Below are 16033 nucleotides of genomic sequence, written 5' to 3'. Positions count from 1 at the left end.
GATCCTGGGCTATTGATCGACATCAACTGTCCATTCAGGAGCCGTGTGTGTGTGTTGGCACGGAGACTGGTTATTCTTACAGTGATAGAGCTGCAGGCAGGTCTCACCAACTCAAAAGTTGTTCTCAATGCAGCTCAAGACAGGACGGTTGTTGCAGATTAACAGAAAAATTATTAAGAAAGAAAACATGACAAAAAAATGTTTTTATAGCCGAGTGTACACACAATTTCCTCGGGACTGTGTAGTCAGGGTGACATTTGGAAAAGATCTGTTTATAAACCCCTCCTTGTTCTACTACAGGCTTAGAGAGCTTCTTTATATATGGAGTTTGCAGGTCCTCCCCCTGCATGTACTTTCTTCCCTTCCAAATAGCCGAAACGTGCTTTAAGCTGAGTTGCTCATTGTATCATTGGTCAGAAGTGGAAATGCACGTTTCTTTGTGTTTGCCTTGTGAGTGGGACTGGTGGCCTATCCAGGATATACCTACCTCCACCCACAGACATCTGGGATTGACCAAAGCTCTAGCTATAATGGAGCAGAACGGAAAAGCTCGATGGATGAATGACCTTTGTTCTTTGATCGGAATGCATTTCAAGAAAGGCAGCATAGACATTGTAGGTTTAAAACACATTTATAATGGAAGACATCCCAAAAATGTTACTCATGTTCATTTAATCTACAAGTACAATGACATTTAAAAGCATTAGAAAAAGTTTTGTTGTATGTGGATTCGGCACAATCCATGTGTGCATTTTCCTCTAGGTGTCCTCCCACAAACCAAAGACATACATATTATGATAGAGCAGTACAGAAGATTTACATATATATACAAGTACATGACTGTCTTTAACAATATTCAAAACAACTCTTTCATGTATGTGTGTGTGTCCAGTGTGCTTCTGGCCCTTCACCCAGCATCGTCAGTCAACTGAAGAGGTCCTGAACTGAGAAGCCAAAGTTGGATGGATACAACATATGGATGGGAGCCATTATGATTGCAGGACAGCTAATTTCCACCTTTGTAGCCATTGCACATAAGTTCCTCCTCTTTGGGAGTCCCTTGGACGGGCATACTGAGCTGGTTGATTCCACCTACATAAAAGACAGAGAGAACCATGTGTAAAGAAAAGACATGTGGTTGATTAACAACAAAGTTCATAAAGCATTATATGCACATCTTTTCAATGAAGGTCCACACATTATACTCATTAACACCTCTGTAACATGAAGTAGAACTATTTTACCAACAACATTTTACCAGATCAGACTTTTTAAATAATTAGGAAGGTTTGGTTGCACCCAAGGAAACACTGGACAGTTTTGGCATGTTTGATCCAGAGATCCTTGGAAGATTTTTCTCCCGCAAAAAATCCAAACCACCTGCTTTTTTAGTTCCAATCCCAACAACCCAGCCTTCAACACCATAGTCTCCACCAAACTCCCCCACGAGATGACCAGCCTGGGGCTCGAAACCTCCTTGCGTGCCCGGATCCTGGACTTTCCGGCCACAAGCAGCTCCTACACCATCGTGAAATTTGCGATTGACAGTGGTGGTTGGTTGCAATAGCAACAGTGATGAGCGGGCGTGCGCAAGAGAGGTTGAAAGCTGTCATTGCGGTGTTAAGACACCACACTGCTCCAGAACATCAACGTGACTTTTTTACCATGGACTGGTGGAGACTGTAAACATCCCCCGGTGGTACGGGAACAGCACTGCTTGTGACTGACGAGCCCTGCAGAGGGTGCCGAGGTCAGCAGAGCGCACCATGGGTACACCACTCCTCACCCTCCGGGATATTTACAACAGGAGTGTGGCCACTCGCGTCATCAAGGTGAAAACTGAAAGACTCGAGAGGAGCTTCTTCCTTCAAGCTCTCAGGACTGTGAACTCTGACCTCCAGCAAGCGCATCACTAATGTGGACAACAGACAAAGCTGTGAGTACTGCAGCATTGCACTTTATGCACATCACACAGACTGCACATTCTCTGTGTGGATGCACAAACCCCCACTTTCGCCCACCTGCTGCATTTTGCACTGTGTGTATTGCATGGGTGAATTTGCCTGTTTGTGCTTCTTGTATATTTTAGTTTTACCTATTTGTCGTCCTTTGGTATTGTTTGTGCCTATATTGACACTTTGTGTTTGTACAGTTGCGGCATTTCTCTGCCATATTGTGACGAATAAAAAAAAATACATCTAATGTAATGAGTCTAGAACATTTTATGAACTCTTTGAAAGTGAACTTTTATACAGAGTAAATTGTTCTCTACAGACAGGAACCTTTAACTGTAGTGAAATCCCTCCAGAAGAACAGTTTAGATCCTGACTATTTTAGGAACTACACACCAGTATTCATATCATTTTCAAGCAAACTTTTAGAGAAACTTGAATGACCTTTTAATAAGGAACAAAGCTTTTGAGAAATGTCAGTTTATAGTTAGGGTCAACCACAGTACAGGCACGGCCTTGATAAAAACTGTAAATGCTCTCAGTTGCTATATGGACTCGGACAAGATTTCCATCTTGGTTAAGTGGCGACTCTGACAGTCGATCACCGTATTCTTTCAAATAGACCGAGTCACATGGTCTGGCTCGGTTGGTTCAGCACCTATCTCTCAGAGAGACAATTTGTGGCGACTCTGGATCCGTGTTCCACGTATGCCCCTAGGCTCAAACGTGGTCCCTGTGCTTTTTTAACTTCTACACGTTGCTCCCACATGGAAACGTTATCAGCTTTCACAAATGATACACAACTGTATATTTTTGTGTCTCCTGGTAACATGGAACAAAACCTTTAACTCTCATGGATGTTATAAGATCTTTTTACTGCCGAGTCAGGATAAGACTGAGCGTTTGGTCATCAAGGTCAAGCGAACCACCTGTTAAAATTAGAAGTTGTCAATGAATACATCTGAACAAGTCAGAGTTTCATTCAACTTGTGAAAGATGTTGCAAAAAGGGGCTTTGATCATCTAAAGAATACAGCCAGGGTCTGCCCAATTCTTTCTTTGGCGAACAGAGAAATGCTGCTGATGCATGATTGTATTTCCAAGTCGTATTGATTACTGAAATGCCCCGCTTTCTGGTGTCTCCAAAAATAGTAGCTCACACCTCCAATTACTCCAGAATTCAGCTGCACATGTGTTGATGAGGACCAGCAGGCGGGTTCGTGTTTCATTGGGTTTAAAGTCGCTGCACTGGCACCCCTTGAGTTTCAGGATCGATTTTAAGGTCTCTTTTTTAATAGTATTTAAATGTGTTAATGGTCTTTTTATCTATCAGACAAGCTTTTATCCTGTGAACCTTCACTGTGAAAAAAATTGGGAACTGGCCTTTTAGCTATTCCAAAAGTCAAGACAAACGCCAGAGATGAGGCAGCTTTCCAACCTCACGTTTATAGAACGGCATGCCAGAGGAGCTGAGCGTCCACATGAGCACTGGTTTCGCCATCCCAGTGCCCTTTGTGGTCCAGGATGACAGACTTCTCTTGTTGCTGGTGGGGCTCTGCTTGATTTGATGTTTCCAAGCTCAGTCACGCTATTACGGTAATTTTCTTTTCTTTAAATTCACATTGAGGGAGTTGGAGAGGTGGGCAAGTTCATTTTATGCCAAACTGCATAATAAAATGCAGACTCGTGTCGGCGCCGTCATTCAGAGAAACTTCAGTTAAATAACTTTTGAATAGCAACACCAAACTTATGCGCCCTTCAAAAGTTGCAATTGTATTTCGGCTGCATATATCCATCGTGTCAAAGTTGAACTGTTTAGCACGAGCTCTCTGAGCGATGATTTGCTTTGCTGCATTTATGTAAATTTTGAGTTAAGCTGAAGACTTGGTGAAATGGAGACGTGTACAGTCAGTCAGTTAGAAGGTATGGAGTCGGAGACAGTGATCAGACTCTTGAAATGCACATACAGCATGAAAATTATTTCTATTCTTTTAAAAAGAGTCCCACCCTTCAGACACATGACTCACCAAAGAGTGGTGGCAGATTTCACTCTCCATTCCAAAGACAAGATTTTGTCACGTAAGTGGGAAAGGTTTCTGGCTTTCTGCACCAGTGACTTCATGCGCTTTGAATCCTCTTCTCTCATTTCGGACAGGAAATCTGTAAATGAAAGTACAGACGACATACGATTGCCACTACAACTTTTACTCATTCATTCAACATGTCATTTGCACAGGTAACAGGGTCTTTGTGTGAAACTCTTAATAGCATGTTATTGGATCATTACCGCTTTCATCAGATGAATCCAGCCACTTGGCGTTTTCCATTATTTTCTGCAGATCGTTGTTGTGATGTTGCACAATCCAGTGCAGACAACGCAATTCGTGTCGTTTGGAGCGTGACCGAGCCCACAACTCCCCTGGAGCCTGAAGTGTGAGAATTACAAGAAATGTCAGCTTGCATCGAAGTCAGAAAAAAGAAAAAAAGAAAGAAAAGACATGCTATAAATTAAATAAATGCACACATACAAAGGTAAAGGCACACTGTGAGTGTTGGAAATCATTGCAAACACTCATAGAGAGAAGCCTCAGACTGGCGGTTAAGAAATGATGGCGAATGTCCATCTCTTAAAACTACACTGCAAACAAGTTAAGAGCAACTGCTATGCAAATTTTAAGGTGAATATTTTCTGTGAAATGTTTTGCAGTATCCATCATCACAGTAGTAAAACCGAGGTATGGTCTTCCTGAGGATCATTGACGCATTTGTTTTCAGATTATTGAACCTCTGCCCAATTTTATATGTGAGAAGCTGTTCTTCGGGCATCCTCATCCATTTCCCCGGTGGAGTCAATCAAGGTGATTAAAAAGCTTGTGAACTTGCTCACAGTGTGTACCACCTGAGAACATATTGAGTTCTCTATTATGGCTGACCTGAACATACAGTAGCAGCAGAGGCTTGCAACTTAAACACTTATTTTAAATAAACATTTCATATGTTAAATTTTTTTATTCTAATTTTTAAGCTATTTTGATAATTGTATAGATTTTCTAATACATTTTATTAAAAAACAAAACAAAAACAACCCCCAAAAAAAGCTATTCATGACTTGACCCCAATATTTCCCCTGACCACTAGAGGGACCTCACTCACCACCAAGTTTTAGAATCACAGTTTTGTATCGTTGCTCTGGAAAAGACAAAGAAGCAGGACTTCTTAAACTACTAAACTATAAACCATCAGACATAAACACTCACCTTGTAAAGGGGGAATTTCAGTTCCTGACACAAGCGGGTAAAGACTTGAGATTGCAAGCGATGAATGGATAACTGTGATGCAGGAATTCTTTGCTCTCTAAAATATTTGGAGAGAAAAAAGAAAATATTTTATTCAGCAATTGTCATTTCTTGAGGATAATTCCGACACGTTTTCTTTAATGCGCTTGACAAGACTAAAATATTTAGGTTTACTGCACCTGGAGGCACTGATGCCCCACTGATGAAGAGGGATGGTTTACTAAGTGATAATGTTCTATTTTGCTGCTTTCGCTCTGTGAATTTGTCACGTCACAATAAATAGAACAATTCTCTACACAAAATCGTGAAGGAACCAAAGTTGGACAATTTACTGCCAAACGTATTCCAATTTAAAGTCGTTTTTGTAATATACTTAGCAAACAGTGACATCATCATCAACAAAGACAGAAATGTCTTCCTACCCTTCAACATTCCTGCAGTCCAAAGCAGGGAGGGAAACTCTTTGCAGTTGTCTGGCCTCCTTAAAAACGGAGTTTTCAAGAAACCTGGCTGCAGTGATGATGTCTTCAATAAGTAGCACAAGCTTTTTCTGGATCAGTTCTTGGAGCTGAAACAAAACAGAAGGATTTCAATTCTGAAGCCATTCACAAAGTGAAGCATTTGGGGGGAAAAAAGAAGAAAGATTTCTTTTTAAATCCAGACCTCTGTGTGCAAACAAACTATCTGCATCCTGGCCATCAAGTTCTTTTTATTTAGATCCTTGATCTTCATCCGTTTGTCAATCTACAGAGACAGAGCAGGAAAGCAACATGTTTAATCTACTGTGGTATTCCGTGACAGCTTTGCCCATCATCATACTCACCTCTTTGCTATACTGTTTTTGTCATACAAGTACTAAGCACAAAAGTGTTGGACCACATTTACAAAGTGGTACCTTTTCTCTGTATGGAGAAGAAAGAAAAGAAAAAAGGATCTTAATGACTCTCACCAGTTGCTTTCGGAAGGTCACAACAGAGTGCCGCTTCATCTGAAGACATCTTTGTGCTGCAGATTGCGCCGGTTGTTTAAGTTCAGTGCAGCATCTTTTGATGTGATCTGTGATTTCTTCATGCATCACATGGTGCAGGGGCATCTTGAGAACCGACCTAATAATTAAAAGAATAAAAATGAAAATATAATTAAAAACAATAATCAATAGACAGAGAAAATCACAGTGGAGACTGGGTAATGGGACATACAGTGCGGAAGAATCATTGGGAAACTTGTCGGACATCTTCTTCTGAGCCTCCTTCTCACAGGACTCAAACTGGTTTCTGAGTCTCTGGAGTTTAGCGCGAGTCTGAGCCAAGGCTACCCAAATCTTCTCCACCTGCATCCACGCATCCTGCAAAAACAAGACATAAGAAGGTCATAATCAGTTACCTGAAAAACATTAGGAAACATCATTTGCTTTTGCAGTGGATGGTCCATAGTTACAATATATGAAATCTGAGCACAAGTATGTAGCACCTCTAACAGCGTTTTAACCGGAGGCAGGTCGTTCTCCTTCTCTGTTGACATCTCCAATGTGTAATTGCCTTTAAAGTGGGGCCTGAAATGAACATCACAAATAAATGTCACATTGGGGAAACCTTCAATTTATAGTCTAAAATGTGAGAACCAACATAACCATGTGAAAGTTGCCTACCTCTGAGCTGTTGATCCCACTTTCTGATCCAGAGAGGCTTTCTTCTGCTCCAGGTGCAATTGCTCTCTTAAAGCCAACTGTGTCAATGCTGCCAGAACATGGCTTGGCGGGTAATCGCCCCACAGACTCTAAAGATACAATTAGACATCTGTTAACTTAAACAAGTTGAGTAATTGACCTTTAATGTAAAGGCGTACCGCAACTTTTAGTAAAACGTGAGCCAACCACACCAACCTGCACATCATTCACCCACTTATTCCACACAACAGCCTGTTGACAATCATTTCTGAGAGGGAAAAAACAACAAAGACATGACTGAACAATGAAGATTACTTTAAACACATATGGTCAAGTTGCTTAACAGGGTAAACAACATAATCGTTACCTTCGTGCTGCAGAGATTTTACTTTGCAGATGATTTTGGTTTGAATTCTGTAAGAAGCCGTCACACAGTTTTCTCACGTCACGCTGACAGGAGGAAAAAAATAAAAAAAAATAAAGTTCTTCAGTCATAAGCTGATGTGATAATATACACATGTGATTTCAATTTTGTGAAATTATTGCTATACAAGAGTCCAATTTCTTCTGCATTTCAATGGAGTTTATGAAATGCTGGCCAACAAATCGCATCAGTATGTCTCTCATCCAGCCTTTAGAACATGAAAATGGCACACATACTGTAATATACAAGCAGGAACTCAAGGTGCATCTCTCCAAAGATAATCCAAGCATGGCGCAATTCAAAAAGTGGCACAAAAATATGGTTTTCACAGAGTACCGGAAGGAGAATGGGCTATTGACACTGGTGTAAGAATGATTATAATTTATTTATTTAGTAATTTTCTTGCAAATATGGATATATTTTATTGGGTATGTGCACATAAATCACTGCAGCGGTGTGGAGAAACTGATGGTGCTTCGTTCTAAAGCTACACCTTTTTGGATACCATAGGTCATCATTTATTAATTTACTTCTTTTTTATTCTGCTATTATTTTGTGTTATTTTTGTCCGTTTTGTTGTGTTTTTATTCATTTTTTTCTGTTCTGTTGTCGTCATTCCCACATGTCTGAAATAACCCTTTTCAAAATCAATCAATAATTATTACCATTTGTATGAAATAATAACTGCCTTAAATATCTTTCAATGTGACCCAACTGGTCGTCTCTCAATCTGATGTTTGCTGGTTCCATTCCCCATCTGTTCACGTGCTTAAGCAAGACAGTAAACCCAAACTTCTTGCAATGGATGGCCTGAGCGTCTCCACTGGTATGCGAATGAGTGAGTGTGTGAATGTGTCTGACGTTGCTAAGCACTGTATCAGAGAACTCCATTCACCACTCAATTTCTAAAGCACTTCCATCAAGATTCAATGTTTATTTTGAATGTTATAGGAATAAATACAATTCAGTAACAGGAATAAAGCTCTCTTAGCTTAAAGTGTAATACAGATCATTTTTGGGCAGCACTTACCAGGACTTGTGGCTCGAGCATCCCTTTGCCTTTTGATTCCATATATTGATGGTCAAAAAGCTCAAGGCAAAACAGAACTTCAACAGAGGCGCATCTGTAACACATTCAAGTACATTTTTAGTCTTTACAACTTCATCATTTATGACAGATCTGGAATGAGGTCACTTTTTCTTTTCAATGTCAATACAAAAGAAGTTTTCTTTACCTCGCCATCAGTTCCAGGGTGTCACATTCTTCACTAATCTTATCCGTATTATCAGTTAGCATCTTGTGGCAGAAAAGAGAACGCTGCCAGAAGGCTTTGAGAAGCATTTCTCTAACTTTGTGGTCCTTCATCTTGGCCCAGGTAGACTGAAGACTCTGCACTGTGTAGAACAAGAACATCAGTAAACATGGGCATGAGACAATTACAACTATGACAAGGAAAAAAGCATCAACGAGGCATATAGTAGAACACAAACCAACATTAATTTTTCCGAACAAAAAAAAGGAATTTTATAATTTTTTTATAAAATTAACTTCTGCAAATACAATGTAATCACCCAATAATGCAAAAATACACAGTATGATGCAGATGGACAAACCTTGTCTGGCAACCATATCTTCTGGTTCTTGGATTCGTGAGTCCAGTAAGGTGATCTCCGTTCTTAGCAACCTTATCTTTTTGCAAAGCTCTCTTCTCTTTACAGAATCCCTTTGGTCGTCTTCAAACTTTTGCTGAGCCTTGAAAACACATCAGTAGTAAGCATTCCACATGTAATTGCACCACTTCGCCATGCAGCTATTAAGATCAAGAACGACAAGTATTAAAAACACCCCTTTAAAATCTGATGCGGTGTGAGTGTCGTTTACATTTATGACGCAATTACAACGGAACTTCGCCGAGTGAAATATGATTATCTGTAGAAATTACATGCAAAATGGTCAAATCATGTCACATCAACTTCTAAACGGGAGTATCACAAAGGAAAACCAAATGATTACAGTGTCATTGATAAAACTGATGAATAAACAATTGCATGAGGAAAAAATTGAGCCCTACCTCTTTGTGCAGTCGAACCTGGTACCTTAGAGTTCATATTGTCAAGGAAGGAGATAACCAAGCAGTTAGATGTAAAATGCAAAAAGTAGTAAATGCACTGCAATATTGGGAAAAGATAGAGGAAACAGTGGCTTCTCATTATTTCAACTGAAAAGGTGCTGTGTTGTACAGCATGTCGCAAAAGCTGCACAAACAGCCTGTATATCACTTTAAACACAATGATACAAATGCAGCAGAGTACAAGTGGTGACAGAAACACGAGGAAGTGACTGAACAGTTGATTACACAACAAACTTCAGTGAATGTAGTAGCTCTCTCCTGATGACTAAGATATAAGATCACTAATTTGTAGAATACCTCACGAATGGTTGGAATAAAGAAAAGCCTCTGGAAGTACAATTCTTAGCCACGCCCAAAAGGATACCAATGAAGATTTCCACGTATGATCCTCACATTTCTGCAGGGGAAAAAAATGAATTATAATCAATTATTTGTTTTAGTTTTTTTTTTAAACATGCAAGATTGGGATGCACTGGTTAGAAATGTTCACTCACAGGCTCATAGGTATGTCCATGTGGGGTTTTGATGTTTTTAATGTCACCGTGATGGTTTTTAGTGGGTACTCTCATCCACTCTCAGTTTAAAACCATGCTCTTTGAGTTAAATGGTGGTTGTAAATAGAAGGCAGTTGTGTGTGTCATGCATAATCTTTACAGATACACAAACACACCCAAGAAACTCTGCCACCATATTGATCCCCACAGCTAATCGAGAAGCACACAGGAGCGATTGCTCCTAGGTATGGATTTGAGTGGTATGTGTGATCCGTATCACCGTTTGCCTCGTGATTGTACTGGAGATCTGTTCAGGGTGTATCCTGCCCACAGCTATAGTTAGATGGGATTGCGGTACAGATAATGCAGGACAAAGCAGTACAGAAGATGGATGGAAGTGTGCCTATGCATTCAAGAATGATCTCAAGCTGTTGTAAAAAGGACTACCATAGAGAGACATCATTTTCTGCTATAATAAAATAGATTTTCAGCATGAACCCTCCCACAAACGATTATCTGTGTCGGCCCTGTACAGCAGTGATGACATGTCCAAGCATACCAAGCTTTCTGCCCAGTCTTTACCGAGATAACTGTCGCTGCTAAAGTGACTCAAGCCTTCAAAAGGTACAAATTGTTAATCTCAAAGTGAAACGACTGACCTCTGCCGAAAAACATGGTCGGCGAGATATAACCAAACATCTCGCCATGGTCCAGCACAAAGCCTGAAAAAAACAAAACAAACAAACAGTGATCAGGTCCTCCGCTTTCGCGTAGAAAAACTGATAGTGAATATGATGAGAGCTTGATACTCACTGTCTGAAGTGGTGGTCACTCGGTAAGTTGTACTGGGGCCGATGAAACTCATCAGTCGCCCAGCGTTTCAACTTTTCTGCCTGGAGCAGAACGGAAGTCATCACGACACAAACAGCACGAGATCTAGCAGCGCGCGGAGGTCGTATTCCACATCCTTTGAACTAATTCTGACAATCGACGCGTCTTCACCGCGATGAACACAGTTTAGTTTGACTAAAGTGATAATTTTCCTGCAACGTTTAAAAAGTTCCCGCCTTCTTCTCCTTTCCTCCTCCTCTCTTCCTCCTCTGCTTCGGCATCGCCTCCTTCGGTTGGCAAGTGACGTGGAAGGTGCGTTTACCGCCACCTAGAGGCGGGAGTGTGAACCACGAGTAGGGGAAACTGGCCAACATGTTCCTGAGTCAATGTGTTTTTCCTTTAGCATGTCTTCTGCTTTTGCATGTTTTCTTTTAATAGTATTGTTTGAATTTCAGTCTGATTAATGTCTTAACCTCAATTGAAAGAATGTAAACTATTTCACCTCCAGTTAAACGTGAGTTAAGGGCAGGTCTGAATGTGCCCAATATGACTGACATGTACCCTTTCCATACAAACATAGCCAATAATATCTTAAAAATAGATCATTTAAGGGCCCACTTCTATTATCTCTGGATATTGACCTGCATTTCTTTCTCTATAAATTAAAAGGTAATCTGACCCTGATCCATCATCTTGAGATGTTTTTCTATTTTTCAATTAACATGTTCAGCACTTCATTGATCGTCATATCAAATAGTTTGGTACTACAAGAATCAAGATAGACAGCAATTAAAACAGAGTCATGTTGCCTTCTGTGCTTTCCATGTTTCAGTGTTTTTGATCTCTGCTAATTTGTTTATGTATTTTTTTAGATTACTGTTTTTGTTTCTTTGTTTTGTTTGCCTTCTGAGCTTCTGACAATAAACCCCAAAACTTGAGTCTGACTCTGAGTCTTCTTTTAGGTTCATCCATCATGCCACAGCAGTTTACACAGCATCCAATAAAGCATTAGGTCTTGTCTTACAGCATCTAACAAATGGAAATGAAAAATTTAAATAGTGCAAATAAGATGGAAAAATAAAATTAAATATGCAATGATAGTATATAAATAAAATACCAAAATAAAACAAAATAATCGGTGGTATGGTTGTAAAACACAAGTATTACACAAAACTTATTGGGACAATGCCCAATATGAGATTATTGTTCATTATTGATGCCTGATTGTTGTGATGGAGGGAGGGGAAGACCAGATAGAAAGCAAGACAAAGACAAATAGGTAAGTTAAAAACCAATGTGAGATTATATCAGTTTAGAGTGGTATAACGTATATAAACATGGAAAAATTAATCTTATTAGACAGCTCTAAAAAACAGTTAAGACATGAGAAGTAATGCCTGACTCCTAACAGTGCTCAAATTGTCACTCAGGTTGATGAAATGTTCATAATTAGTCATTTTTACTTCAAACTGAAAGGGGACCAAGTCATAAAAACGCCTTGAAAAATTAGACTTGTATTATTCAGCTTTAATTATATGAATATTATCAAATGTCAAAAAGAAAATTGTACAATTAATTTCAATAGAAACATTTTGTTAGCGAGTCAATGACTCTACTTTAATTAAATCATGTTGTTTGTAGTGGCTGCAAATGGTAGCTCGTGTCCTGAGGGCTTCGAACAAAGTTACTATTGGAACCAAACTAGTTACTACCGGCTCCGATCACTGTTTATACATGTCCACTGTTGTTTTATTTAAGTGTTAAATTGAAGAGTGACGCAAGTCAACGCAACACATGCTGTCAGGTCCTTGTCATGACCAAGTCTTAACAACAGAGAGCGCACTAGACCTATTTTAAATTGTGTGTTAAACCCTGCCTTTCCAGAAAGTTTTGATTAAGCTGGGACCTACATATTTGTATATTTTCAGTAAACAGCCCCAAATGTGTCCACCTTCAATGCATCAGGTTTACTCAGAGCAGAAGATAGATATTGATGTGAGAGGAGTTTTGTCATCCTGCAGGTGTACATAATAAATATTACATAATTATACAAATTTTTTGAGGAGTCATTGTCCACCTTTTTGAGTTGTTTAAATATTGTTTGAAATGATTTAAGGTTTGTTCTGATGGAGAATCCAACCTTACCTAATTTTTGTTCGGTCACACAGAAATCAGAACTCAGTAATGAAAGTTTTTAATAAAATGAGTCAGTGACTCAATAAATAAATCTTTGATTATCCAATAAAGTGTAAGGCCTGCCCACTCAGCAAAAAGCGGTCCACAACACGTGTAAAATATATAATCTCTACTGTATGTATCCAGAAGACGTCCTCAGAGGGGCCAGAATGTACAATTTTAGACGTCTTTTTTGGACATCTCAGACATTGTGCATTAAACTTCACATGCTGTCTCCTCTTGCCTGTCATGATCTACTTCCCTCAATATTTGAATGACAAATCAATAGTTTTTACAGGCAGTTGGACTTAACTGACGGCTTGTGACCTGTGACCTTTCAACTGATTCGAGGTGTCTTAGATGTAAATAATTTTATAATGTCCATAATTTTTTTGTCATTTGTCAACTAATCTGGCTGTAAAATAGACAGCCAGATTATGGCCTGGACAGAACAATGTGTTTTGGACATCTATGGATGTTGCTTGCTCAGTGGGTGGTTTTGGTATGGAGACAATTTAAGTGTATTCTCAGATTAGATGGGCTGCATGCCCTTTTTTCCCCATTCTGGATTAAAGGATTATACAGTTATAATGTGTTTGTTTGTCACAAAATCTTTGAATTTGTCCAGATGTTTTGTGTTCATTCCAAAACACCATTGAATGTACATTTCTGCTGTCATTTCAGTCGATACAAAGATGCAGCCTCTGAAATGCACAGCTAATGACCATGTCGCAGTAACAAAAGACTGAGTACTGGGCCTTTAATGCAGGCAATTGTAGTGGTAATAATCACCGAGCGCACTGAGGGCCCCCTGTGAACTTCACTGTGTGTTTTCTGGTGAGTGGGCTTATAGAAATGTACCACATCAGACACACAACATAGCTCAACAAGTGTGAAGGAAGCACTAATACACACATGCACACACTCACTGTGTCTCTCCTTCCCTCTCTCTCTCTCTCTCTCTCTCTCTCTCTCTCTCTCTCTCAGACACACCTACACATCACTGGCGCCAACAACCAAATCCCCCTCCCATCCCCCTTAACTGACCTCTAATTATGTCATGCGAAAAAGCTGTGTCCCATTGAAAAGCTCTCTTGATCAAACCCAATTAATTCCGCTATTTTCCCTTATTATCCTTAGCAAGGAACGCGTCTCTCCAATAAGACTGTTAACTCCGGCCGTGGCCCTTTCAGATCTGCTCTGGTGCAGGAGCAAAATAATAGACTGCACAATTAATCAATTAGTCATTAGGGATTTAGACGTTCTTACTTAAGTAACTGCACTGTTGACACTTGTGTTTCCAAATACGGTTTGGTCATCATCTTGTGTGCTGTGCCTTGTATTTGATGACATGTACGTTCATTTTACACGTGAAAATATATAAATGTAATGAGCTTTGTTTCAGATTATGTGTTGCTACTGATGACATTTTGATAAATTAATCTTGCAAATATGTTCCGGATCCCGAGGCTTCAAACATCAGCGCGTAAAATCAAAACTTGATGAGCAAATGAAATAACAACAGCTCAATGTAAATGAAACACATTAAGAAAACTGTTAAAACCTTGCATACAACAAAATATTGCTTAATGAAAACTTTATTTTCTACTGACTATGTGTTTATACTGTCATATGAATGTGGACCCCAAAAAACCACAAAGCATGTCAAGATAATTGTGAGAGGGTATTTTTCTTTTCTTTTCTTTTCTTGGTAAGATAATTTTGAGCAATAGAAATCATAGTAAAACTTTCAAGCTGTATCAAGATGCAATGGTTCAGACAATCTATTTAGATCAGAGGTCCACAGTCCTGCATGCTTTCAATGCCTTCCTGCTCCAACACGCCTGCATTTAATGAATGGGGCATTATAAGGCTCTGCAGAAAGTGCAAAAGCCATATGCTTATTACATAAACAAGAGTTGAGACACTGGCGCACCAAAAACCATGCGTGACTTTCGTTATCTGAAAGCAAGAGTGCTCACATCTGTCAGTCAGTTAAGACAATCAAGCCATGAATGAAACCGCACAAGAGTCCTCCATTCATCTATCCATCTTCTATAGTGCTTGATTCAACTCAGGACCACAGAGAACTGGTAATCTCAGCAGAGCTATGTGTTAAAGACCTCCAGTGTGTCACAGGGCAAACACAGAGAGACAGGTGACCACATTCCACACACCTTCGCCCAATAGAGCCAGCAGTTAACCGGAAACACATGTTGGAGCTCTTTTTTTTCCTTACAATGTAGTTTTATTATTCACTACAGAAAGGTGCTCAATCAGACTTCCCGTGGTGAGATTAGAGTGCTAACAGCAATGCCACTGTGTTCCCCAAAACAATCGCGTCTGAAATATATATGAAAGCCTCGAGGAGATAAGAGTCTGGGGTCAGATTTTTTTTTGTTCCAATCATCAGGACTAGAAGTGATGAAAGGCTGTGCCTCTGAGTCTCACCAATGCATTACAGCCAATTAAAGGCCACATTTGATTATCTGTAGAATCAGATTACATGTAATTATATTTTGGCAGGGCATACTGTATATGCAATTCCATGCATAATGAAAATTGTTCTTAAACTATTAATTTCATCTTACTGCAGTTGACACCTCACATTGAAATACTCATTTTATGAGGGAATTTGCACATCATCTGATAAGTTAGAGGACACAAAATGTCTATTTTGGCTCACATTTTAATAAATATCTTTAATTTTTATGTATCCGGAAATATCATCAGTCAGAACTTTTGTCATGTTGATCTGCTGCAGCTCTTTTTCCCATGCTTTCCTTTGTGCCACTCACTCCAGCTCAACGCATGCCTACCCCCGCCCCCTCTGGGACTATATCCTCAACCCGGCCTCAGCTGAGCAGTGCCAAGCTGTCCGGTACTTAGTTAGTGTCTGTTCAGGCCCGGCTCGGCCCGGCCTGGGTACTAATCCTCGGCCTGTCAGAGGACCCAGCTCTGAACTCATCCTGCAACACAGGAAAATGCTCTAATTGGGGGATTTTCTACATCATTACCTCCGATGAGCAGCCATCCCACCCTCCCTCCTCTCATTGCCTCACCC

Source organism: Blennius ocellaris (genome assembly GCF_963422515.1).
Source record: "Blennius ocellaris genome assembly, chromosome: 12".
NCBI classification, from domain to species: domain Eukaryota; kingdom Metazoa; phylum Chordata; class Actinopteri; order Blenniiformes; family Blenniidae; genus Blennius; species Blennius ocellaris.
This window is presented reverse-complemented; position numbering follows the sequence as displayed.